Source organism: Neovison vison, chromosome 4, assembly GCF_020171115.1.
Source record: "Neovison vison isolate M4711 chromosome 4, ASM_NN_V1, whole genome shotgun sequence".
Taxonomy (NCBI): Eukaryota; Metazoa; Chordata; class Mammalia; order Carnivora; family Mustelidae; genus Neogale; species Neogale vison.
This window is the reverse complement of record NC_058094.1, coordinates 57,332,501-57,357,390: the sequence shown is the minus strand read 5'-3', so window position 1 is coordinate 57,357,390 and position 24,890 is coordinate 57,332,501. Positions and strand designations below refer to the sequence as shown.

General features: G+C 38.7%; 1 protein-coding gene and 1 long non-coding RNA gene across 7 annotated transcripts in view; one reads left to right on the top strand and one right to left on the bottom strand.

Moving 5' to 3' along the window:
- The window catches only part of LOC122904509, a 40,534-nt gene extending 34,609 nt beyond the window's left edge, over positions 1 to 5,925 (bottom strand). For all 3 annotated transcript variants that reach the window (XR_006384216.1, XR_006384218.1, XR_006384217.1), the window contains exons 1-2: positions 5,724 to 5,925; positions 5,311 to 5,454 (exon numbers count right to left, since the gene is read on the bottom strand). This is a non-coding gene — a long non-coding RNA (uncharacterized LOC122904509). The remainder of the gene's footprint in view (positions 1 to 5,310; positions 5,455 to 5,723) is intronic.
- ZFHX4 (zinc finger homeobox 4) overlaps positions 3,415 to 24,890 on the top strand; it is a 182,552-nt gene continuing 161,076 nt past the window's right edge. For 2 of the 4 annotated variants that reach the window (XM_044245429.1, XM_044245424.1), the window contains exon 1: positions 5,972 to 6,208. The gene's annotated coding sequence lies outside the window, so the exon portion shown is untranslated. Of the gene's footprint in view, positions 3,870 to 5,235; positions 5,291 to 5,971; positions 6,209 to 24,890 lie in introns of those variants that run through there. The other 2 variants (XM_044245425.1, XM_044245428.1) reach the window with 2 other exon arrangements.

Here is a 24,890-nt window from a genome sequence, read left to right as displayed (position 1 = left end):
GCTTCAGGGTCCGAGTGCCCCGGAATGGGCTTGGCTCGGCTGGGGTAGCCCTGGAAAGTGTAGAAGAGGGTGTAGGGAAAGTTCTCGGTGCGGCAGGGAAACCTCTGCTCCTTTCACTTTGAAATAAAAAGTAGCCAAACCTTCCTTGAGGGCGGCGGCGGGTTCGCACAGAGTTTAGGGACACCAGAATGGGGGCGGGGGGAGTGGGGTGGGACAGGGTCAAAGGTTGACGGCAAGGGGTCCTCAGAGACCCGAGAGGAGCAGCTGGGTTTCCTGGAGCGAGGGGCCGAGAAGGAAGCTGCCAGGGGCCGGGGCGCAGCCGGGTCGAGCGGGGCAGATCGCGCCCTCGCCCGGGAGCAGCCCGCGGGCTGGGCTCGGGCTCGCCCGCCTCGCCGCGCCCCTGCCCGCGGCGCCGCGCTCCGCGCCTCCGGGCCCACCCCACGCAGACCCGCAGCCCCTTCTCCCCAGCTACCCTCCTCGCGCGGGCGCGCTCCAAGGCCGAGCCTGGGAGGAAACTCTTGACTCGTGCTAGTCCCTCTCTGCCCCATCCCCTCAGCCCATTAACCCCCGACCCTCACCCCAGCTTCTCCTCTTAGGAAAGCGGTGAAAGAGGATGAGAAAGAGATGATTAAAAAGAACACACACAGGCTAGGGGGGGGAAATGCTCGCTAGCAGAGGGATTGCAAAAGTGGGCGCTCCTCTTGCAAATCCTCCTTCCTTTTGTTTTCTTACTTAGAATTCAAAAACCGCTCCCCCCCCCCGCCCCAACACACACAGGAGAGAGAGAGGGAGAGAGAGAGAGAGAAAGAGAGAAAGAGAGAGAGAGAGGAGAAGAGAGAGATTTTCCAAGAAAAGACAGGGATGTATTTTCCAAGACAAGAGAAAGATGGGGGTGTAGAGAAGAAATAGCCACCAAATTTTTTAAATGGTTTTCCTGACTTGACGTTTGGTGTTTTGACATTAATGACATTAATGTTATTGATGATGTTTCAGGGAGAAAAAGGCAAAAGAAATAAAGGAGAACTTGAAAACGAAATGATCATCATTTCCCTATTCTTCCATGCCAGAAATAGACCCCTTTCTTCACCTGAGCCTGAAACAGACTTATTGTTCTCAGGTGTTTCCTTCATCATACACATTTACCGTCTGAAATCGCAGGAAATGGTTTTTCCATCAGTGAGCTTGTACATGGAGCCCTCTCCGGCAAAGGGCTTGATCTTTTCTGATTTGAACCTGAAAGTCTCCCTGCCTTCATTTCCCCTCAGTCTTTTTAAAAGCCCCCACCCCCTTCCCCAACACACATCTCAAATAGTTTTTTAAAGCTAGAATTTTTGCTCTCTGGGGTGTTTTTCTGTAAACAGCAACGCTACATAAACACCTTCTTCACTTGCAAGTTACAGAGAATTAAAATTTTACCACCGTGGTCATGTATGTTTCTTAAAGCACATGGTTAAACTCAACTGAGGCACAGCAATGATATAGTGGCTGTATAAAGGTAAGATTGTAAACAAAGTAACTTAAAAATCTTAGAAAGCCATACACTTTGAGCAGATTTCTTCCCAAACAAGTTTAAAATAGAATGGAGTCTTTGGAGAGGTAGATGATTTTCTTTCTGTTAACGTCTAGTAGCCCTGTTTTACACTATACTGGTACATACATCGACTTCAGATTCCTAAGGTGGTGATTTGCTCCCCCCGCCCTCTTAATAAAGACCATATCTAGGTTTTATTCTCTACTCCAAGCCTTTGGACTTTCATTGTAACCTTAGCCAGCTGCTGTAGGCAACCAGCTTTTCTGATTTGGGCCTAGGTCTGCTCTTTTGAGGACTATGCTTTGATCCTCCCAGGTGTTTTGTTTGGTTTTTCATGCCATTTGCATCAGTTCTAGGATTTTCCAAATGTTCCCTGATAATACAATGTTTCAGGGCCAGAAAGATGCGTGTTTGCAGCGTCTGTTGTCCTGCGATAAACCTTTTTGTTGGTATTTGGTAGATTTGGTGCTTAAGGCCTAAGACAAGGTTTTGAAGCAGATCCTGGTGATCCAGAACTTCAAAGACCTGTCAGCTTCAAGGCAGCTGACACCTCACCTGTCCAGGAAGCTGGACATTACAAGTATTTCTTGTTTTTAGATTGCTTGGTTTGTACTTTCACCTTCTCTCTAGAATTCCTATTTTTGAAATATTACATAGATGGTGTCTACTTGTGACCTATAGTGTAGCAGTATATCAAGATGCTATCTGAGCAGCAAGAGATAGTGTGAATACACACACACACACACACACACACACATATATATATATATATATTCCATATTCAGATATTCAGTAGGGGGTATTTAAAAGTATGTCTATTCCTAGTTTTAGTTAATTATCTTTTAATGAAAGTGTCACTCATATTCACATCTGTAATATTGGGAAGAGATAATTAGATTTTCAAATGAGAATCAGCCACCTTAAATTTTGCACCAGAAAATACCAAGTATATTTCATTCTAATGAGATCTGTAGTGGGGTTTTAAAATTCATCATAACGTGCTTCAAGAAAGATAATTCAACAGACTTGCAAGATGAAAGGGGTTTTTTTCCCCCTAAGTCTTCTTAAAGCTATTACATTGAACTTAAGCAATTCTGATAAAATATTCAAAAATATTACATAAAGGCTAGAACCATATCCCCACTATCACCCTTGCACGAATCACTTATTCTCATTTGAAAGTTTACTTTGACTCAACTAACACTTGCATCAACCATGCCCTGGGTCCTCTCTCCTGCCTGTGCAAGCGAAAGATCCGTGTTTAAATAGGTGTCTATAGATCCAGAGTGCAATTCTTCCTCCGAAATAGGCTGGGCCAGGCGGTGTTTGCACACTGCCAGGCACCCTTTATTTACATACATCTGCATATTTGCTCAGTCCCCGCATTTCTCCATTAAAATGCGTTCTTGTATGCAACAATAAATTAGGCAGAGGGAAAAAAAAATCTCTTCATTCCTCTAATATTGTCCTTAAAGCTCCCTAGTAAACAAATCTTTGGCCCGATAATAATTACTTTGCTTCATTAAAATAAAAAGAAAAATTCGACTGGTTAAAGGGCATTGCTTTGGCGGTATTTATGTTTTATTTTCTCTCCCTTTTTGCTGAACAGAGAGAGTGTGTGTGTGTGTGTGTGTGTGTGTGGTTGTGTGTGTGGTTGTGGGTGCGTGTGTGTGTGTCTAATGAAGTTTGGGAGTCGCGCGCGCAGGGGCGCGTGGGGTGCGAGCCCCGGAGATCCCCATCTCCTGCCCTCTCCGCGGTCGCAGCGTCCCGGGCTCCCGCCGCAGCGCTCCGAGCCTTGGAAGCCGCGAGGCTCCCGGGCTGCTCCGAGTCCGGGCTGCGCGTCATTTGCAGTCTGGGGAATGTTGATCACCTCACTAATTACACCTCTCTCTCCCCCCTCTCCCTCTCCCTCTCCCTCACTCTCCTCTCTCATTCCCAGAGTGCATATCGGGAATAGACACACAAAGACATGCGCACTCAACTTAATCAGCCATTTTTTTAAACAGGGCTAAAACGATAATAATTAGCAGAATAAAGACATATCGGATTTTCATTTCCTTTCCTCCTTTTCCCAACCCCTTCACAACCAAACAGCGAGACCGCGGTCGGCACATGCTTTAACTCCTCCCGGACCCCCGAGGACCGCTCCATGCCCCCCACTTTCTGCTTCAGCGTTTTTATTTTCACCCAATAAAGTTCGAGGATTATTTTTTTATTTTTTTTATTTTTTTTTTTAATGAACCCTCTCGTTTTACTTGGATGTGATCAGCTGTAAGTAAAATAAAAGCAAAACAAAAAAGAGGCGAAGATCGAGTAGGAACTGCAGGGGAAATGGAAAGTAAGTTTTTTCTTTAACTTTTATTGAGTAGTTTGTGTTAAATTTAGGTCGAGTATCGATTATCTTTCCAGCCTGATCTTGCACAATCTTTGATATTTCGCTCCCTCTCTCTCCCTCTCCGCCTCTCTCCCTCTCTGCCCCTAGCTCGCTCGCTCTCGCTCGCTCTCGCACACATCCCCTCATCCCGACCATCTCTTCCGCTCTGCCCCCCTTTTCTATCTCTTTCCCCCTTTTTTTGGCTCAAGGATTTGCTCCGCTGGAAGAGGGAGGGGGCACAGAGGGACCTGATTTTCCACTTTCTTTGGGGGGGCTGCGTTTTGGAGGATTTAACTTTTGGATTGAAGTGGCGGATCATTCACGTTTCGTCGAGCAGTTTTCTCTCCTTTTCCCTGTCTTTTCGGGTTCTGTCTCCACCGCGAGCCTGTGGCGTTCTCGTGGCGCGGGGAAGCTGTCAGCTCCGCAGCGGCGCGGGCACTACCAGGGGTCCCCGCTCGCCCCGCGCGCCCACACCCGGGTCGGAATGACCCCTTCTCTGCACTCATCCTCGGAAAGTTTGGACGTTGGTCGGTGGGGCTTGAAGCCCCTCTCTCCCTGTTTTACACCCCCCACCCCCGTTATTCAGCCTCATTTTTCTTCCTCCTCTTACCACCCCCACCCTTTCCTCTCTCAAGTTCCCCGAAGGGCGCTTAGTGCTCGGGACTGGCGGAGGACGGGGGATCTGTACGCCTTGGGCGGGGGAGGGGGGTTGTTCCAAGAGGCCGGGGCGCGAGCAGGGGCTGGGCAGCAGGTAGACACCCGCCGGCCGGAGCGGGCAGCGGGCACAGCCGAGGGCTGCTCCCGGCGGCGCGGGCGGCGCGGACTCGGGTGCTGGCTAACGGAAGGCAGGTCCGTTAGGAGGCGGGAACGCCGGGCCTTGGGGCCAGGGACCCGGGAGGCGGCTGCAGCTCTCGCCAGGCGCTTTCGCTGCCGGTAGTGCGTTAGACTAGAGGATAGATGCCAGCGGCTTGGGGTCAAGAATCTTTCCTTTCCTTTTGGCAGAGGGCAAAGGGTGTGTGTGTGTGTGTGTGTGTGTGTGTAGGGGGGAGGCTGTGGCCGGCTCTGAGAACTGATTTATTCCCTGCCCCCCCTCCCCAAAGAGGTTCCATGTCTGCAAAACGAACTTCACCTTCTTCGCCTCTCTCCGCATCAAGTGCGCCTTCCGGCCGGGAGCAGCTAAGGGAAGAGGGGCTGGAATGCGTCGGGTCTCGCCTTCCTTCTACTTCTAGTTCACTCCCTCCTCCCCCCATTCTTTATGATCTCTTCTATCAGAAAATAATAATAATAAAATTTCTCATGGAATTGTATAAAGTTTCTCTGCTGATGCCCAAGTTACTGAGGGTTTCCCATCCTGGCCCCCTTCCCCCACAGAAGACGGTGCACTGGTTTGTATTTCTTTTGTTACCTGTGATCCGGGCGGGGGGCTCCTTTCGCGGCTCGGGCTGGGGTCCGGCCCAGAGAGGAGGCTCCAGCGGGCGCCTTTGGCCGCGACTCCTCACTTCCGCGCGGTTCTGGTGAGATCTTAGCTACCGTTCGGTGAGACACCCTCCTTGTAGGTACCAAAGGTTCAGATCGCAAACACGGACCCCCCCCCCACCCCGACCCCTACACACACATACATACACACACTCAACACGTACTCACAGACACACACACATTCTCCCTGCTCCCCCCCCACCTCCAGCCCCCACCTTGCCTTTCCCCTCCCCCTTCCAAAAAAAAAAAAAAAAAGCACATACACAACAACAACAACCCCCCCAAACCAAACAAAAACCCAAAGACAAGTTCACTGGCGGAAGATGGTGGATTGACACTGACTCAGACAGAGGCAGGTTCACCAGGAAATCTGGCGGTCCCGATTTCTGACAGTTGCATTTCCTCTCCTTGAGTCCTTACCCGCCCCCCCTTTTTAATAACTCTGTTCCATGTTTAATCAAGGATCATGTAGATGGCAAAAGGAGAGACAGAGAGAGAGGAGAGAGAGGAGAGAGGAAGAGAGAGAGGAGAGAGAGAGACACGAGACAGAAGGAGGTTTTTTTTTTTTTTTTTTTTTTTTTTTTTTTTATTGTGTTCTCCTGGATTTTCAGTGGCTTGATCCCTATAAACGTGGAGTGGTTAAAGCTCATATGTAGTATTATATTTTTAGTTGGGTGGATGGATGGAAGAGTCAGGGAGAGGCTGCGGCTGCCGCTGCCTTTTCGGGTGTTGCTTAGATTAAGGCTGAGACTTGGCTGCGATTGGGACGCGACAGTGACACGGGCATCGATCGCTTCCATTGAGAGCAATGCAAAAACACAGCCCGGGTATGTAACACTCTCGGTGCCATCAACATTTGTTTTACTTTATATTTACTGGCAAAACTGACAGAGCAAGCTCAGACTTTCTTTCTTTCTCTCTTTCTCTCTTCTCTTTTCTAACTGAAGAATTAAAAACAATTGTATATAGAAGTTGTTGGAAATGATGGTTTAAATACAACAGAAAGGAGATATTTGAATTATTTCACTACCTCTGTGACTGATTGTGTTTTAGAGTTTTTTTTTTTTCTCCACAAAGGAGCATATTATAGAAAATGAAGGTTTTTCTTTTTTTCTTCCTCTTCTTAAAAAAAAGAAAATCCTTAAGGGAATATTTGATAGTTTTCAGTGTTTGCGGTTTCAATCAGCAGGAAGGCACACAAAAATAAAAGATGGCTAGCCAGCTGTTTTAACCTCTTGCACCTGGCTTCAGTGTGGGGATCATAGGTTTATAGAGTTATTTTTTTAAATGGTTTTAATATTTATGGCATAAACTGAGGAGAGAGCATCAATGTGTATTTATTCAATAGCTGGTTGCTTTTGGATTTAAAAAAGTAAACTCATATTTAAGTGTTCTCTTTTTTATGGCAGTGAAGATAGAGCCAATGAAATATGGGTGAAATACCATAAATCTGAAAAGTGAAATGTACCTAAGGAACAAAGAAAGGTCAGGTAAACCAGCTGTGTAAGTCAAAGCAATAGCACCAACTGTGGGGTTAGGACAGGGAGAGTGGACTGTGGGTCTAGGAAGTGAAAGTTGCCACTGAAAGTTAAAAATGAAGGAAACATGGTTCAGGTCTATTGTAATCTTTCACAGTTTTTAGGAAATGAGCCCAAATCTGTTCATTAATTTTGACCTAGTTGGATTATTTTTAAAGATGCTGCACCAGCAAAGGAAAGCATAAGGGATGCTGAGAAAATCGCTGTTTAATATTGCAGAATTTACTGCTTTCATTCTGACCATGAGCCTAAATTTACACAATGAAATTTGATTATCTCTAATAACAATATTAGATCCTCCACTGGATGGATGAGAATTGAGGTGGTTTTGTTGATTGCAAGGGTTTAATGTTGCATTTCAGAATCTGATGTGGTTTGGCCTCCCTTCCATTAACTGGAAAACCCCTGAGGTTTTACAATTATTTCTTAAAGATAATACATTTAAGATTGCATTGGTAGGCTGAAGAAAAGTCATAAAGGCAAGAAGGGAAGCCCTTAATAACTCTTGAGATTCAGACATGTTCAGCAGTTAGATTGGCTCTGACTTCACCAAGGGTCGACAATGTGTCATTTCCACGAAGCCAAATTGCCCTCTGCCTATATGATATTAATGTGCAAATCAATATTTCAGGGATTAAATTTCCCTTCTTCATTTTTTATGGTTTCTACCTCAATAAGTCTCAAGTCTATTAGAAGAGGCTGGATGATTTAAAATCTTTCACTGCAGAATGGCTTGTCGTAGTCTTGTTTCACAGACCATTTTAGGATTTTCGTTATAAAGACTAAGGGCATCCTAAAGAAGTTGTGAGGTAGTGTAGAGACATGCTCAATAGCATAAAGCCCTCGTTCGATTAAGAGCTAAGAAGTATTGGAAATATAATATATATGTTTATGCAATATAGACACACACACATTCTGCTCCTTTAAAAATATTATGTTAATCACCTATTGATTTATTTCAAAATCAATGGAAGTTCCTTTCTTATTAGTGATTTGTTCAGCATTCTTGAGGACTGTGTTAATTTCCTTAAAGAGTATGCATGAATTGGCTTGGTGTAGAAGTATTTGGGAGGGCTTTTCATTTAGCAATATTTCCCTAAGAAATATTTCTAGAAACCATTGTTTTTGAGAGTAATAATCATGTGTTGTCATGTGCATACGTTGTTGTCATAGCTATCATTGCATTCTGTGGCTGAATGATTTAGCTGATATCTGTTACTGGAGGCCTTCTCCAATTCATTTTACATTTATTTCTAGTACTAAGTAGGCACAATGTTTCTTTTAACCCTCTTGGAGAAACACATTTGTAAAAGAAAATATGTGATTTGATTGGAAATAATACAAAGCAGAAATTTGGGAGGTCAAAATAAAAGATTGTGATTTTATCACATAATCTTGGGAAGGCCTACTGTCTATCATTTGGTGGTGGTTTATAGTCTAAAACCATCTGGACCAAGTTCCGCACAGCTGCACGAATTTCATATGTGATAGAACATTTTTTCCATTCAGTGTGAAATGTTCCTTCCTAAAAAACGTACACCAGACTCGCTTAATTTAGTCTGTTAAAAGAAATGCACATGAAAAAGGACAAAAGGCTCTTTAATCTCTGCAAGCTGTTTGTTTTTCTTCAAGATTCCTGTCTGTTTGGGTTTGAAAAGTCATGTTTATTGAGGGGATGATTCTGAGGTGTGACATTAAAATAATATATGATTTTTGGATTGGTGGCCACGCTCCTGCTTAATTTGCAGAACTACTTTTTATGCCTGTCAAAACATAGAGTTAATCTATCCTTATTTACAATTAATCTCAATAAAATTAATCTTAACTATGCTTTATTCAGTGGCTTAAAATATCTAATTATATTCAATTAACTGCTGTCATAGTAATTAACATTGCTTAATTGCCTCTGCATATATTTATGTAAAGCTCATTAGGTGTTGATGCACCCTTTTCCTTTTCTACTTGCTATTTTTGCTGTTGTCAAACCATTTTCATCTCCCAAGGTCCCACAATGTCAGTGAGAGCAAATTCTTAACATTTTCTTGAAATGTATGTTACTGCTTTTCTATGAGAAGATATTCATTATTAAGTCTTTAAAGACTGACCCCCCCCAATACACACCCTGGTTTTCCCTCATCCTGGTCCCTACCACACTCACAAAATATTTTCTGTCATTGTTGCTAGAAATATGAGAAGCCAGGTTAAGCTTTGTGTTTATAAATGAGGAGCCTTTCTGTGTCTGCCTAGGGGCTCTACCCACAGGCAGAGTTTTTATCCTCTAAGACCATTCTAAGGGTTAAAGACTTGGCCAAGGTTCAAACTGAAAAGCGCCCAGGGAAAGTGCATGTGAATATGTACAAGTTTCATGTAATTAGTGCTTAATTATATTAACATATGCAAATTGTCAACTTAGGAGCTTGTTGAGCTGGCAAAGATCAGCTAGGCACAATTGCTGTATTGTTCTGAAACAATAATGGATTTCAAGTTGGATTGTGGAAACACATAACTAGCTATCTAATTTAACTCATACCATGGTGAAATTTCATTAGTCTCCATGGAGACTGGTTTAATTGTGCTGACTAATGTTCTGGGCTGCAGAATGTCCTAAAAAGAAAGCGTTGTTTGCCTAATCCACCTTACAATGACACTTGTTTGTACATGTTTCCCTTGTGTGAGAATTTGCATATGCAAATAAATAGTTTCTCTGCCCCATTTGTCATGGCTGTTCATTACCCATGAAGAGGACATTGTTACTAGGCTGTTACTGAGTCTCCCAAGACAGGATAGTGTCAACCAGTCCAACTACATTCTTTCATAATTTGTTTCTGATTAATAGACCAGAGTGAGTCTCAGTCTCTTTGGGCATCTGCAAAGGGAAGGTCAGTTCTGTCACAGAAAAGAGTTTCTGCAGTATACTGGGGGACTTTTTCTTCTTCTGATCATTCTCCTTTTTCCATTCATTGGTTAACACCATCATATTTAAAATAATGTATTCTTGTTCTAAGAATGCCTCTACTAATAATCTCTAGTTTCCTAAAGCTAAAAGATAGGAAAAGAAAGGGGATTCTGTTATTGGAATATTAATCCTGTTTTTGACAGAAAGGTAAACTGATATAATTGCTTTTCAGTTGAAGGAATGGGGGTTTATACAAGTGTGAAAGCATCGGAAAAGGATTAGCATTTTTTTGCATAATGAAAAGCTCTGTTGAATAGGGTTCTGAATGGCTGACTGAATGACTAAGATGAAAGGAAGATGAAAATGCAGGCCCCTCTTTCTTTATGCCCATGCTCTGCTCTCTCTAAAGTTATGTTTGTCCAAGACTTGAGAAAACAAGCAGGGGCTCAGATTTCAGCAACTTATAAGATGCCCTGAGTTTTCATCATCACCGGGAAGCAATATGTATGACAATAGTGCAGCTAGAGGATGATAAACAGAGGCTTGTATGCAGAAGAGTTTTCAGAAACATGCTAGGCTAGCCAAATATTGACTATTGGGTATCGAGAATTCCCAGCACTTTGCTGTCAAAAACGGTTATTTCAGAGGAGGCCAAGAGTATGGTGTGGATATTTAATTTAGTTAAGGATGGAATATATGGTATTCCTCTGCCCGTCCCCCATAGGCTATAAATAGTTGTCTCAGTTGGTGGAACACTTCTTTTGGGAAAGAGTTGTGTATCCTGACTTTTGGCAATGTTAAGTGTGCTAAGTGGCCCATTAGCTTTTGTGGTTGGGAGGGGTTAGTCAAAGAGAATATAGTTATTTTTCTTAGGATTTAATTCAACTTTATGTTGCTATGTAGGTGTATTGTGCATTTCATTTTGGGATCAGTCTTTTACAAAGTGTCTGAGTATTGTATGTTCATTTTTGGAGACACTGGCAGTAAGGTTTTCTCTTGTCACTAGTTAGAGCTGTAACTGGTTACCAGTTGACAACATGGTCGGGCTCTCAATGATGTTTCTTCAACCATAATTAGGGGAGTTAAAATACTCTAAGTGTTAAGACACTTTCAAAGGTGGGAATTGATTCTTTTGTACATATGTAAATCAAATGCAGTGTGGATAATTATTTACAGTATACATTTTAAACAATCTCTTTCCAGTCTGAGGTCACAACAGATGAGCCCCTGAAGGCTGCCCCAGAGCCGGATTGAAAGATTCCACCAGATATTAACCTAACTTGTTTTGTTCCTAGAGTGTAGAACTTCTGTTTGCCTCATCACTTTCGCAGTTCAGTTTCTGAGGTGCTATTAAGAATGTTACATGGAAACTTGGGAAATCAGAAGTGTTTTCACGTAAATTAAAGCGTAAGGGTTGCCTCTTGAGTACAGAATATTGTAAAGGAAAAGTGTTTGATCTTGGTTATATAAAGTCACCAAAATTCTTTACTGGAGTCCTTTTAAAAATTTGTCAAGAAATTCTGGATTGTTTCAGAAACTTTTATGATTAACTTTATGATATGCTTGCAAAAAGTCTTAAAAGAACAAAAAAAAATCCACATGGAGGCTATTTTACATGCAGAAAGGCTTATTAAGGTATTTCCATAAGAAAAATGTGTTAATTTAAAAAATAAATTCATTTATATTTTAAGACATTGTTAACCAAGCACCATGTGTTGTAACTGGCAGCTTTCCAGCCACCATGGAAGTGGATCACACATGGGTTAATAGTAGCTTATGTGATGTCTGCATTCTTAGGAAATGGGCAAAAGCCCAGGGTATTCTGATATCAAGATTTTAGGAATCAGACAGAAAGCGGAATATATGTTTATATGTGAACAGATGGACACATGTGAGAACTAAAAGTGCACAGTTTCTCTTGGCACTTGTTTTAGTTATCCCTGATGATATAACCAAGATCTTAGTGCACTCGCATTCTTTGATGGCTAAGGATGAAATGGTCTTTTAATGAGGGCTCAATGGCATTATTTTCTTGCATAAGGATTGTGCCCCTGTGATCTTACTGGATTTGATGTTCTGTTAATTCCCTAGTTTCAGAGGTTCACAAGTTGCCTTGAAAGTTTGATATTGTTTCACGTTTGACATACAATCCTCAGTCCAGGGCTGGCTGCTCTCACTCCCCTACTCTCAAAGATTTGTGAGTAAAATAATATATTTGCCATTTTCAAGCACTTTTGAATGTATGCACACAAGTTAAAAATGGCTTTGACACTAAAGTCCTATTTGCAAGCATCTTATCTCTGATATAATTAGCCACTTTAACATTCTAGAAATTGAAAAAATAAACAAACAGCATTGGAGAATTTGGGTGGCTTGACTTGGTTAATATGTCATAATGCCCTGATGGTCCAAGACAAGTCTTGAGTAGGTGTTTTAGTCATTCAGGTCAGGAGTTCATACACTAGCATCATGGATGTAGATGATCGATCATTTCTCATGTTTGCTTGTCCTAAGGATATGACAGAGCACAGTTGGTAGTTTCTGAACGGTGCTCACTCTAGCACATACCTCTGAAGACAAAGTTTATAGGTTCCAGTGTGTTCTAGCAATAAAAACAGAAATCGTTCTGCAAGTATTTACTCAGATCTAAATCATTTTAACCAGGGGAAATTGAATTTTGGGTTAAAATATGCATTTTATAACTGTCCATAAAATTATTTTCCTTCACTGTAAAGAAGAAAGGAAATCCTTTGCTTTAATAATGGTTAAAATACAAAAAAATACCAGCTGGTGTGTGCCACCTGTTTATATTGTTAAAAACAAAACAAAACAAATCTTTGTAAGAGGGAAGTTTAAAGAGAATCTTGAAATTCATCTGCCTGGAAGAATAAATTGAGGAAGCCCAATTATTTCCCAAAGTACCTTAATTAAACCTGAAAGGCTTTATTAATGTGGATTCTCTAAAATACAGTTCTTAGTCCTTTTTTTCCATAAGGTTAGGAATAATGCAAGTAATACCTCAATTTTCTTAGCTCACTACCTACTCGAGAACGAGTCATCTCTTTTGGTTTAGTATATACCACATAGGAGGGTGTGTAAAGACACATACGCACACAACCCAACCCTTTTTCCATGTTTGTGTCTCTCTTTCCTCTTTAGATGTACCCATAGGGGTAGCCTGTGAAATTTTCCCTCTGTAGACTAAATTCCTTTCATTTTCTGAGAACTGACCAACATGGTCACAACAGAAAAAAAGCAGGTAGGTTTGTAAGGGAAACTATCAACATGCTAAAGCCTGACAATACCCTAGAGTTAATTCAGTTCAGCCAGCTCATTGTAAAAGATGAGATATTGAATTCAGGAGAAATAACCATTGAGTTACCAAGCAAGCTAAGGAAATGTCAGGACAAAACTCAGATATCCCAATTCGAGGACTAGTGGTCACACATTTATATTGGCTGCTTGGAAAAGGGTTTGTTACATAACTGAGTATAGTGGTGGAAATAGAGAAGAGGAGGAAAATATTGGTAATCCAACAGTGGTACTCTTTCTTCTGAGAGAAGAGTTCTCTACTCCAAAAAAGGAACGAGTACAATCTGAATGGCATCTTATCACTGTGACAGTATACATATTTTTGGGTTATTTAGGAGGTCAGACTAGTTGCGTGGAATGGTCGAGAAGAGTTTATGATTCATAAAAGTACCAAGGATCTCAGTCAGTTAAATTGTATTCTTAATAATCATGAACATGGTGGTATGAAGATTAAGATTTCTATTCTATGTAGGGAAAGCAAATGAAGACAATGCTGTGATGTTGTAAAGGTAGGATAGTGCAAAGAAAGAATGACACAGTAAAAAGCAGACATTCTTTTGATTCTATTTACTTTGTATTCCTTTCTTTAAATTTGTTTTTATTTTTTTATTTTTGCATTTAAAGACAGGAATAGAAATCTACTACCTCCCAAGTTCTCTGAGAAGTTCTTATAGCCAAAAGAGAAAGATTGAGTATGGTATTCCTAATTCAAGTATATGAATCTTGACTGCATTTTTAAGTGCTTGGCTTCCTTTTTAAATGAGTTTACTTTAGTTTAGACTTTAGATATTTGAAAATCGACTCCATTTTTGACAAATCAAGGACCAGTAGAAATTGTGTTAGAGCTACTAGACACCTGAGTTAAATTCTTATTATGGATGTAATCTTTGTAAGCTTCAGTTTCCTCCTTTGTATCTTAAAGTTGTTGTAGAGATTACAGAACACTAAAGTGTTGTGAACATTAAAATAAGTAAATACGACAGGGCCTGATACCCTGTGTTCCCTTTTTCCTTATATTCAGTCGCTGGTTTATGTAGTGCCCAACTAAAGAGCATTTGGTCAAGCAAGTCAACATAGATCTTTTGAGTAGGGATGCCCTTCTCTCTTAAAACAGAAACAGAAATTAGGAAATGTGTTTGCAAAAAGGGTATATTCTTACTGATATACCTGGATGGCATCTTTGGGGCTAGTCCTAACCTCATTATCTGCCCCTCCGTCATTGTGAGTTGTTTTGGTTTCAAGGGCTTTTAGACGTTTAATCCATTTCTGAGTCTTTTTCTAAGAAGCAAATTAGAACAGGAATAGTTTTTAAATAATTCAGACCTTGGTCTAACTACATGAACTCCAGATTCCAGACTGTCCATTATATGCAATCATAGACGATACCACAACGCTTATTTAAGTCTTGTTGACCCAGTCTGTTTGAAAGCCTTAGAATTACAGGATTTCCCCAAACTGGATTAGATGCAATAGAAATACCTTTCCAGATTTTTGGTATTTTTTTTATGATATTTTGATGCACAGCAAAAGGAGTATGGATACTGTTACATGGCCCCCTGTTGATCAAGATTTATACCAACTTAGAGAAGAGATCCAGTTATTAATAATCCAGTAATGCTGTACAACCTTTAAGTTTTCTTGAGGGATTTTATAGCCAATTTATGAGACTCCTTGGCTTATCTCTTGGAGGAGATCACAATCCTTTTTTTAATAATAATGCATTATTCATTGGAGGAGTACCCAAGTTCAAAGATAAGATTCATGACAAAGGTTAATAAATTTATAATACGATTTTTGGACTACCTAGAAATGAATTATTTCTGTTATGGATCTTCTTTTTTAAAATTTGTAATAATTTCCCATTGTGATACATGTAAGATGCACATTTAAAACTATTTGTATTTTTATGGGAAATGTAAGTGTACTTGGATTGTAACTTCGCAGCTTCGTGTTTCATTTTTGCTTAATATGTGTGGTTCATAATCTTTGTTAAAATTTTCCTAAAAATAAAAGTGTGCGCCTCGCCCGTGTTCTGGTCATTTATGAGTGGCCTGGGACTTGACAATTCACTTGAAATATACTGATATAAAGCAAAGCATTTATTGAATACTGATAGGCTAATAATATATTTTAATGAAAGAAAAATAGTTGACATCTAAGCATTTTTCACGATGCTTGTTTAAGTGTTTCTTCAAATAAACTTTAGCCTCCATGAGGGCAGCAACTGTATCTGTTTAATCACTGTATTGTGACAGACGTTATTGGCAAATCTTTGGTGCTCAACAAAATATCTGTTGAATGGATGAAAAAAGAATAATAGTTAATTAAAAATATAAATAGAAAACTTCAGTTTAAGGACACCTGAGTGGCTCAGTGGGTTAAGGCACTGCTTTCGGCTCAGGTCATGATCCCAGGACCCTGGGATCGAGTCCTGCATGGGGCTCCTCGCTCAGCAGGGAGCCTGCTTCTCTCTTTCTGCCTCTGCCTATTTGTGCACGTGCTCTCTCTCTGACAAATAAATAAATAAAATCTTAAAAAAAAATGAAAACTTCAATTTACTATTCTACCGGAATCTTCCTCTATTCTTGAAATCTAGGTACTGAAAAGAAATATACAGCCTTAAAAACATCTGGGTTTGTCTTGGAAAACTCCATAGGGAAAACTATCTTCAGCGCAATCTAAATGGGTTTTTATATTAGAACCATAGATCGCTGTAGTCAGAAGGGATATAGCATAATCACCTCGTTTAACCCGTAAGGAAACTGCAACTCAGAGAAATTTCTGGGAAATATCACATAACTACAGCACCTAGTTGTTCAGCTCTAATGTGTATGTGCCCTTTAGCAAATTATTTAGCATTTTTTACCTTAGTTGGTTTAGCTGCTCCCATATCCAAAGATCCCATAATATTAATATGAAAATAATTTCTGCAATGCTGGGGATTTTTTTTTTAATTTATGGAATTTTTCCAAGCAAAGGAAGATTTTTCACTTGGTACCATTTCTATGATGACCACAGCACAGGCTGACTGTTCTGGGATTGTAATGTTAAGCTGCTTGAGATAGACAAGAATTGCTTGAAAGGTGAAAACTTGCAGAAAAAATGGGGTGGGTCATTTAGTTCTTGAAATGAAGCAGGGTGCAGATTAGGAATCATTATGGTTTGCCAGAAGTCGCTAGTCACAGAAGCCTGTTTAAGTGCTCACTGTCAACAAGGAAATCATGGGCAGCACTTACAGTGGCTCACCTCTGATTTATTCATAAACCTCACGCGAGCACTTGGCTTTGTTCTTACTCTAGTAAGGGGGACTGATGCCAATAAGAACGGGAATAAAGAGCTCCTTGCATGGTCCAAGAGTGAATAGCACTTTACCTCAAAGCCTGACCTCTTTTCCTGAGGTCTGTTATGCTACTGTTGACTCTGATTGGCTGTGTGTTCTCAGAGGAAAGGAGAGAAGAGGTTATAACAAGTATCTACTCTGTAAACTCCATAGTATACATAACAAGAACTATGTAACTGGAACTTAGGTTCTAACTTAACCTAAAGGGTTGCGATATTTATGCTAAATGGAAAGGCTTCCTTTTCCCTTCTCCTTTGAAGTCTGAGAAGATTCACATTTAGTAATAGTTGGGAAAAATACTGCTTCCTTCTGATTGGAGAATGCAATGTTCTTGGAGTAAAATGGGTTTTGATGATCCTTTTCCCCATTAAAATGAATTTAGAGACATTTAATAATATAGGAAATGAAGGGTTCAAAAATAAAATATGTACTACACTGGGATGAAAAAAAAAAGTGGGCTTGCCCGATTGATAAGCCATATTTATCTGAAAAGCTTTATCTGGGCCACTTCACCAATTATGCTCTGCTCCAGATGCCCATGTTGAGGAGAAGGGACCTTTAAGAGACAGTCAGCTGGCTGGTTTGCACTGGGGCAGAGGTTGAGTAGAGTTACTTAAATCCCCAGAGCCACATTTAGTTAATGCTTGTCATCCCCCAGCCCCCCCAATCCTGTCCACTTTGGCTTCCCTTTTCTCCTTTTGATGAAGTTGGTCTCTTACTACTAAAAGTGCACATATTTACACAAAAATTTCCTCAGATTTTCACAACACATTAACCCAGAAGAGCCATATTAGGAGATGGTGATGAGAGTTAATGATATATCTTTAGATAAAGCCACCCTCCCATGCAATCACATCAGAGTCATCAGCTCATTTGTCATGGCTGAAGTGAAAATGTCAGGACCAATGAGTGTATGAGTGCTGAAGGGGGCGAAAGGGCTTTTGGAGAGAGACATTTTTGTGCTGGGAGTCAGCCATGGCTTAGATTTAGCTCCAGGGAAATATTGGGATTAGCCAGCACTGTGTACAAATCCTTAACATAACAGGGTTAGTTGGAAAGCTGGAGAGGTGGGGTCATGAGGATGGGTGCATTTCTAGAGTCATGCTCTAGCATGCAGGCCAGAAACTATGGAAAAGAACGAGGGGATTTATCAAAATTGTTTTAAGGGCTGTGTTACATGCAAGCTCATTGATTTCAGCAGGATTGAAGCCATAGATTTGAATGGCTAAATATGCATGTATGGCTTTTTGTTTAAATTTGGCTGCATTAAAACAAAATTTTAGATCTATCATCCAAAAGCTTTGGGGGAAGATAATATTTGAGTACATGAAGGTAAGATTCAGGCATAAAGTACTTTTGATAGTATTTTAGAGTGGAAGCTAATCACTTAAATAACAATAATGATAGTGAAATACTTGTTGCATTGTTGGATTTACACAAGACTAAGAAACTAAACTTTCTTTACACAGACATCATTCTGAAACTTTAATTGAAAAGTAACTTATTTTCTTTAGCTACAGAAGTTCTTATCTTTGATAGACCAATACTAGCAGATTTATTTCATTTTGAAGCCAGGGAACTGTTCTCTTTCAGATAATGTACCCATACAACCTTTTCTTGTTTAATTCTATTGATTTACAGTGTTAAAGTGAAATAATCTGATACCTGTTTCCTGCCCTTTGAGTATTTGTCGTCAAAGAAGCTGATTAGTTTTTTCCCCCAGCTCTTTAGCTGTTTTAAATGCATAATTATCATTGCATGTCATTTGATAGCTGCACTAATTGCTGCCAACTATTGTCTGTTTGCACTTAATGCTGAAACCTGATCAACATCCTGCTTTGGTTGATGTTTGGTGGTAAACTTTAATTAACTCTTATTGCATTGAAGAAGAGTTCAGGCTTGGTGCTAACTAATCATTTACCTTCATTATGTCCTGACAGCTCCACTTGTTCTTGGTCCTAATAGATACACCAGTCAGTAAATAAACCTGCAAACCTCATGCCTTATAGTTGCTCCACACTGGTATTTTGCTACTTAAAGTATAAGATAATTGGGCCCAGATAATTATTTAGTTAGTTTAGTATCTCTAGTTCTGCAGACACTAATCTTAATTGCCTCTTTCATGCTGGACAATTTCATTTTAATAGAAACTGTAGATTTGAGATAACATTATTCCTTCAACATGGTTCCTATGAACATGCATCTTTTGAATCAATACAATTAAGCTTGTCTCCTGTTGGAATTCTTGTCATTATTTTTCCTGAAATACTTTTCCTGTAATGATATTGAAGTTAAAGTAATCAGGTTACCAGCAGATCATGTAAAATTCAACTCAAAATTGCTAGCTGCTTGATTTTAATTTGTCTGACATCAAGTTTGTTTGAAAAGGGATAATATGTGGGTAAACCAAGGAGCTTATAATTATGGTTGACGTTTGTTTGTTTATAATGAAATCTAATTAAAGTTCATACATTTAAAACACAAAAGTTAATTACTGAATTGCTCACTTCACTTATGGACAGCAGTCAAATTAACTTTCAGGCCAAACACACACACACACACACACACACACACACACGGCTCTTCACAACAGAAATAAAATAACCAACTAATCTTAGTGATCAAACAGAAATTTGCCAATATTTCATCCAGAAGAAAACTTGGCATTCCACTTGTGTTCTCTATTATGTTAGTCCTATGTGGTTTTTAATATAAAATGACTTAAAATATTTACATGGGATATAAAAAGAGATGTATTTTGTAGATTCTAAGAGTATTGTATAATAAGAGGTACTTAGTAGTGATTTTAAAATTTGTTCATGTAGCTTTCTTCATTAAAACTCTTTTGAAATTGGGTGAAATCATTGAAATCATTGCTCAGGGAATAGGAATGTTTGCTGGAATTCCTGACCTGTAATTAGCTTTATGAAGATAATTATGGTAGGTTTAGCCTGCAAAGAATGACTTTTTTTTCTTTTCTTTTCTTTTTTTTTTTAAGCTAAGGGCATACTCACACTTTTACACTTACTGCTATATTGGTTATGAGATCCTATTGGTGGGAATCATGAAATACAGATAATTAGCCAATTGTTTTTCCTTTTCAGTATTTGAACCAATAGTTCAATGGTGGATTTTATATAATAGATAAAGAAGGAAAAAATACATGTACATCTTAGAATACATTGTCTTCACACTATATATGAGATAAATATGTGTGCAGAATGGTAAATCTTTTTGAAGCCAAATATTCTGCGGTTATATATACCTTTATAAAACCAATTAAGTTTTTTAAATGTTACTAGGTGACAATTCAAAATCATTATCAAGTAAACAGTCCTGGATTGTGTGTAAACCAGAGAGATTAGTTAATTACATTTTAAAGACTAGAGATACAAACATAAAAACATGACAAATATGATTAAAAATCCCTAAAAATGATTGATACAGTCCATGTTTTTCCAAGGAAAACTACAGGGGTCCATGTTTGAGCTTATTTTTAGAAGTGTTATTGACTTAAACTTTCAAATATAGTAGCGATTAAGGGAGAGGAGTCTGAGAAGAGAAAATGATTCTGTCCATTATTGAGATCTTTGCAAAATTGAGCGTAATTTACACAACCTTTTAGTATTTTCAGAAAGTATATTTATATGTATTTTAATATAACACATGATTGATTTGTAGATTAACATTTATTTAGGGAAGAAAAATGAAAAAGATCATATAGTCATTTAACTCTGATCCTACTTTGCATGTTTGAGACAAAGGGAAGATGATTAATACTTAAGTGTGGCTGGGTAACTGGCATTCAGATGTACCTTTTTTCTTCTATAAAGAGAGGAAAAAAAGCCAGTATATTCTCATAGTATTGGCAAACAACAGCTTTCTAGTAATGCTTTAGCTGATTAGGACATCCTTACCCTTTAATGAAGCAATCACTACAAAGCCCCAATGTCAGCTGGAATACTAGCAAAACAGTATCAAAGAAAGAATCAGAAAGAGGCACTGAACATAATTACAGTTCATGTCCTTGTCTCACACCAATGCAAACTATTCATTTTCAATTAGAATGAATAAGAAAATTAGAAATCAACTAGATTGGTTAGAAGTACCAAAGTTTGTTTACAGAGGATAACTAAAGTATTGAGTCCATCTTGCTCACTGATTATGAAATTTTCCTGAAGCAAACAAATAAAATGAGTCATATAATAGTGTAATTTGGTTAAGGAGAGATTATTGATTTCTCTCTAAGGAAAGTCGCTGGAGTTTGATTAAAGTTGTGAAGGAAACTGAGTAAAATTCCTATTTCCCACAACCATACAAATTAAGAACTGGCAAACTGTACCTTTTCTCTTTAGTTCTCCAACACATATGTTTAATGATACGTAATTGTCACAGCCCTACATTGTCCATGTAGGGCTAGAGATGTGAGAGGGAATGAGAGAAAATGAGTGGGAAGAGGAGGAGAGGGAGAGAGAGAGAGAGAAGCAAGGGAGAAGACCATGAAGCATCAGTCACAAAGGTGCTGTTTATAGGGTAGGAAATAAATCTGCATTGAATAGCTCATTTAGATTTTAATGAGGAAAATAAGGGGAAATGACTTAGTTGACTTGCACACTCATTTTTTTGTTTTTTGGTTTTTTTTGGGTAAACTTTCCTTCTTTAAAAAATTGCTTATTTTAAATGCTTCATATATTTGGTTACATCCTTCTATTCAAACTTAATTACCTTCTCCCCTTTGTCGTGACATGGGTGGAAAGTTTTTGCCGTGTCAGGAGAGGTCGTCACACATTCTTTTGCAGTTCTCTTCATTAATTCCTTCTTGCAGAAGCATTTTCTCTCGTGCTGGGAAGGTAGAAGGGTGTAACAGAAGAGCCCTGAAACATCAGCAGGAAGCTCTAAGCTGGTTAATGCAGTATAATTGTCTGGACATAGACTGGTCTTTGTTTGTGTGGTTCACTCCGAATCAGCTGTAATTAACTCCAGAGTGTTTCCAGATTGCCAGCAAAGAAAAATTACAGCTTTTCTGTTTTAAATTGTAAAGCTCACAAACATTAACTATGCAGATTGCTTTTACTTTGATATATTTCTATCCTGCAAGGGGGAAAAAAAAAAAAGCTTATTTGGCTCCCCCCACCCCTAAAAATGTGCTTTTGTTAAGTTATTTGATTTAGTGTCTATTGGAACATAATGGCTTCTTAATTGTTGGATTTGAAATCTTTTTACTTAATATTTCCTATCCTTTGACATCCTTGTCTTTGCCTTCCTTCTTGCTAACTTAACGTTTTTAATACTGCGATGGGAAAGAAGTTATGTAATCGTTTATGAAATACTAAACCTATACTAAAATAAGCAAGTTGTAGAGAAAGCTGACTAAAGAAAACCACCAGCACCAACTTAAAAGACCGAGATCAAAGATGTATTCTGACGTAAATGGTGTTTCTGCACAGGTACTATACCTGTGTTTTGATATATCAAAAGACAGACTATGAGAAAAGGGCAATTTCACTACCCTCTTCTCCTGGTCAGCACACCACACCCTTTTAAAAGCTTCTGTACAGTAGTTTGTAATTATGAATTCCAACATGGGTAAAAATGAGGTAGCGGTGTGAGCTAATACAGCCTAGTACACAAAAGATCTGTCAGCAACTGATGCAAAAAAAAAAAAAAAAAAAAAGTCCAGCCAAAAATCTTTTTTTTTTCTTTCTTCTGAATTTAACAATAAGGAATTTAAGCCTCAATGTGGCTTTAGCAACCAAAGAAAAGAAGCTCTTGGTGTCTGCATAATACCACTTTGATGGATTTTTTTCATCAGTTCTCTGTACGTGGCAACAAATAAACAAGTATAATTATACTTGTGAAGGTCTATTCATTGCTTTGTCAGGATTAGATATATGTGCCGTTTTCACACTGCGCCTCTCTTTTGTCTTTGCCTAACTCACTATGACATATTGATAGAGGATTTGGAATGGGGAAAAGGCCACAGCAGAGACAGTGATGACCTTTTGGAAACTTGATATAATTCAAGGATTTTTCTTTCTTTCTTTCTTCCTTCCTTTCTTTTCTTTCTTTTTTTTTTTTTGTTTCTTTTTCCTTTCTTTCTTCTCTTTTCTTTCTTTCTTTTTTTTTTTTTTTTAGGATTTGTAACTTGTTACCAAATTCTCTTGTAAGTGGACAACTTTTAACCCATTAAAATGGAGTAAATAAAGACTCAAAGTGTGAGGAGGTTGGCTGAAGAGCAGAGGAGAATAAAAACAATAGGCTAAGGGGCACATTGGTCTTCTTTCCCAGCACTTAGCAGAGTGGCTAACCTAGCATTCCTTTCCCATTATTCTGTCCTCTTGATCAGATCACGTTCTTTTTAATCATTTCACAAGCACTGTCTCACTGGACCGTAGAGGAAGGCTGGGGCAATCTCAATTAAAAAAAAAAAAAAAAAAAAAGAGGTTAAACTGGCCTCTCTGATTTTGGGTTCTAATGGGAACTCTGCTTTCTGAATGCAAAGGAATTCTTCTATTGTTCAGAAAGCACCCCCTTTCATTAGCCAGGCTCCTTGTAGGTGGGTTTGGTCATTTAGCGGAGCTGAGTTTAGGCAGCAGTGACTGCAGGACGAAAGCAAGGCAGAACGAGCAATAAAAGTTCTTTTTCTGCATATTGTCCATTAGTTCCGAAAAAGGGATTTACATGATCAAAGTCACTGATCTTGTGAATTAGTGAGAATACCAAAAAATGTGTACACATATTCTAAGCAGACCAGCAGGTATGTATTGTTCTGAATTTAACATTAAAATTATATTAGTTTTTCTCTTTGGGATTTCTTGAGGACTTTGGTGATTTTTGAAAAATAGAATGCTTGTCAGTAGAGAATAGAAATTGGTAAAAACTAAAAAGAAAACAGCTTAAATGGTGAAGCAGTTTTTATAGTGAGTTTACTTGTTACGCAGTCATTTTGAAATGAATTCTGTGGTTTAAGTTAAATGGTTGTCTTTGTGGTCTTTTTACTGGGACTTATAAAACTTTAGTGTAAATTTCCTAAGTGGGTCACATTGATAAAAGAAAGATCTTGTCTGACATTGATGACAATGAAATCACTTAGCATCAAATTCAGTGTCACTGTGTACACTGATCTAAATAACTTTTTAATGGTACAGACTTAAGTGACTCCATCAAAATTCACTGGTGAACATTGCCATGGTCAGAGTCAATAGCAACAAATTTTAAAAATCAGTTAATATAAGTTAATATATTATTAGCTGTAAGGATCCAGATGGTTTTGCTATTGTTGCTTTTGGAATTAAATGTAAATTTGATTATATGTAAGACTTATTATCTATTTGATTCAGTTTCTGATTAATGGGTAGCTTATTGAGAAGAAATTGATAGGCAATTTCCTGTAAAATTATGTCAGAGTATTGCAACAAAATGTGTTCTACTGCTTTGATCTGTGATGGATTCTTTGGGTTTTGTAATTTTTTTTTTCACATAGCAATAATGTTACATTTTTAAAAGTTACTTCTGGCTCTATTAAGATAAAATAAAAAGATAGGATCTAATTCATTAAAAGAAATATTGGGGTGATATGTTACAAAGTCCATTCAGCATCTGGCCAAAATTATTAACTTCAGATTATATACAACTCATTTGAGGTACATTCAGCATGTGTGTAATAATTCTAGCAAGTGTTTCTGTGGGCTGGGAACTGTTGTAGGGGTGTAGGTAAAACAATTAAAATGGTAATAGAAATAGCTTAGAAACTCTTTCACAAAGCTGTAAAGTGGGAACTTTTCTTACTTTTGTAATTAAGGTGAATCTCCTTCCACATGCCAGCCTGTTATATGATTATAGGGAAAAAAACAAAAACAAAAACAAAACAAAATGAAATGAAACATCCTGGGTTTTGAAACTTTTCATTTTAATCTGGCATCACTAATTCAGTATTATTTACCACCCCACTTCCCCTCCAACTCTTTAGTCCCTTCCTGACTTCCTCATTTCAGTCTCACCGGGGATTATTATTTTAGGCATTTTGGCTGCCTTCAGTATGTATACACATTGTTTGTGCAGATTTGGTAACTGCAAAGGTAAACATTAATATTTGTGGACTAATTAGAAGATTATTAGGTTTTCATGCTTATGGTTATCAGATTATTTCAGTGGGTTTTAAAAGCTGCATGTATGCCACGAGGATAATTAACCTGGAGCTCATCAATGATTAAAATTACACACTACGCTTTGTGATGTTTGATTCGTGAGCAATTAGAGTGTCATTTTAACCATTGCAGATACCAAAACGAATTTTGATTTCATTTTCCATCTATGTAGATCTTTTGATGTATTTTAAACTGATCACTTCCTCTTTGATTTAGTGGACAAGATTAAATTCGATTAAAGAGAGTATTAAGAAGTTATCCTTCATACTTAATATG